The 2583-nt window shown below is 29.9% G+C and overlaps 1 protein-coding gene across 7 annotated transcripts in view; it reads left to right on the top strand.

Annotated features, from left to right (window-relative positions):
- LOC108972351 (heterogeneous nuclear ribonucleoprotein L-like) overlaps nucleotides 1–2583 on the top strand; it is a 108460-nt gene that overhangs the window by 3894 nt on the left and 101983 nt on the right. The window lies entirely within an intron of this gene.

Raw genomic sequence — 2583 nt, forward strand, 5'->3', positions numbered from 1 at the left:
TTTATATATTTTTGAATTTTTATATAATTTTATTTTTCTTTGCCTTTTTTTCTTCCGAGTATTTCATTTTTTCAACATTTTATAGTTGTTGCTTGTGTTTTTGCCAACCTTGACTCACATAACGTGCGTTTGAATCGTTTTTTGTGCTGCACCTGTGCAACAAGCTGAAATGGTCGTGAACGGCTAGCTGTGCGTTGTGACTGCTCGACTGGTCAACCGAGTGACCGTGCGAATGTCACTCAGTCAGTTCACCTGCCTTGTAGATCACTTGTTGTCGCCACGTTAGTTGAATGCAATGCACATATGCGCACTTCGGCTTTCATACGGCGACCGGCGGCAAGCCACTTCATTGCCACACGCTTGCGCGCATTTAAATGGCGTTGCCGCTGGCAAATAAATTCTAATTAATTCACTTTTTTGCACACTATAGAATGAATGCATAGCGTATGTAGTTGACCTGAATTTTCCGTAATTTATACTCAAAATTGTTTAGCCGTTTTTTCACACAGATTTCTGAGTTTCATTTGGATTAATCCATAAACTCTTTTTATGGCAAATCTTTAATATTTTAAGAGTTCAGCTGAGCCAAATATTCAACTTCGCGACAAAATATTAAATTTAGTTTGGTAATATGACAAGGAACAGCAAAAATATTTCAGATTTATTTTTATAGTCATTGCTTATTCATAATGAGGGATATTCTATATGTAAAATTTTTCTATATTAAATTATCGGTGGGATAAAATTAAAATCATCGAAACAGATCATAGGGCATCTGACTACTTATTTCTCAAATAAAAAATCGATAACACAAATATTAATCGAAAAAATTCGCAATCGATATATGTATGTATGATCGAATGAAGAAAATCGACAGTTATTGTTGAAAAACAGTAGAATTTTTCAGTGAAATTTCCAAAAGTGTTTAGAAATGTTTATCGATAAACCAATATTCAACAAAAATATCGATAACCATAAATGATTATCTAATTTGGAAAATCATAACTTATCGATAAATGAGTCAGATGTAAGTCAGTAAGTTAAAAAAGTTTATCGATAAAGAAATTTGAGTTAGTTAATGAACGCAATAAAAATGTTTAGAAAAGCTAGCATTATCATTAAAATGTATCGCATATTTTAGAAAGCTTTCATCAAAAGTATTTATAACTATCGGTTTCAATGAAAAATTTTAAATGATCTATAAATTATCGAAAAAATGTGGAAAATACTTTTTATTAGAATTTGTATGGTAGCAAGAAAAAAGTAAAGATATGTACATATGTATGTATGTATGGTCATGATAGCGATATTTTGTGACTTCCTTAAATATTGTAAACTACACACAAATAATTAATTTCCAATAAAATTATTACAAAATAAAATATATCGAAAAGTTATCGATTAATGCATTGAGAAAATAAATTTTCGATTAAATTAGCACAGCAAACTATCGGAATAAAAAATAAAATAATAACGATAAAAAAATCGGTATATATCGGTATATAATCGGTATATCGATATAAAATCGAAAATCATATCAATCATATCGACAAAAAATCGCTTGGCCTTTGACACCGAACCAACTGTTATCGATTAATGCTGGAAAAATTAATTCCGGTTTAACTAAAATGGATAAGCAATCTAAAAATATCGATACAAACATTTTATTAAATCCAAAAGCAGCGATGACTTGAAATCGATTTTTTATTAAAAGCGTCCCTATGTCCAAAGGCGTCATATGTGCTGTAGAGCTGTCTGCTTGCTTCAAAAGCCTCAAATATTTCCATTTCGTGGCATTTGTACTTTATTGTTTTTATTATTTCGCTGCCGACATTAATTTTAGTCGCTTTGAGCTGAAGTTTCATATACAATTCCTCAGAATGTACAGTTTCCTTGCGCTGGGATACAGAAATTGTGTTTAACATTTATTGAAGCCTAAATTTAGGGTGCCAGAGTCAAAATGAATGCTCTTTGTCTGCTAACTTTTTATATTTATTTTGTTTATTATGCAATTTTTCAATAGCATTAAATTATACAGGGTGTTAAGTGAGGCATTTTCTTATTTAAAAACTCCAAAATTGTCTCGAATATGTTTTCTTTAAGCTTTCATGGTGCGGTCACTTCAGTTAATTGTTTTCAAAAGCCTACATAATTTCGAGTAGCGCTTCTGGTTATAAGTATAATTCAGTTATTCAACCTCATTGTTATGCCACAATTCTTGTTAAATTTACACCTTTATTATTATTTGAGGCATACTTTTAGGGGTTTATGGTTATTTCATTAAAAGTATTGTTTTTACATTGTTTATTACGGATTGAGGCAGAAAAATACTTGCATTTTTTACTTGTGAAGTATTAAAATCCTTTAAAATTTTAGTTTATATGTTCAAATTTGAAGCGAGGGAGCTTTAATGGTTCTGAAAACCACAGTAAGCTATTTTGGATTTGCGTGAAAGTGAGACTGAATGCGTATAGTTAATTTTGCTTAAGTTTAGTAGACTTTTAACTATCTCAGATATACTATAAAATTATCAAAAAAAAAAAAATTTTTTTTTGATTCGAAAATTTTAGTTTTTTTTTTCAA

This window comes from Bactrocera latifrons, unplaced genomic scaffold, assembly GCF_001853355.1.
Source record: "Bactrocera latifrons isolate USDA-ARS-PBARC rearing strain unplaced genomic scaffold, ASM185335v1 scaffold_399, whole genome shotgun sequence".
NCBI lineage: Eukaryota > Metazoa > Arthropoda > Insecta > Diptera > Tephritidae > Bactrocera > Bactrocera latifrons.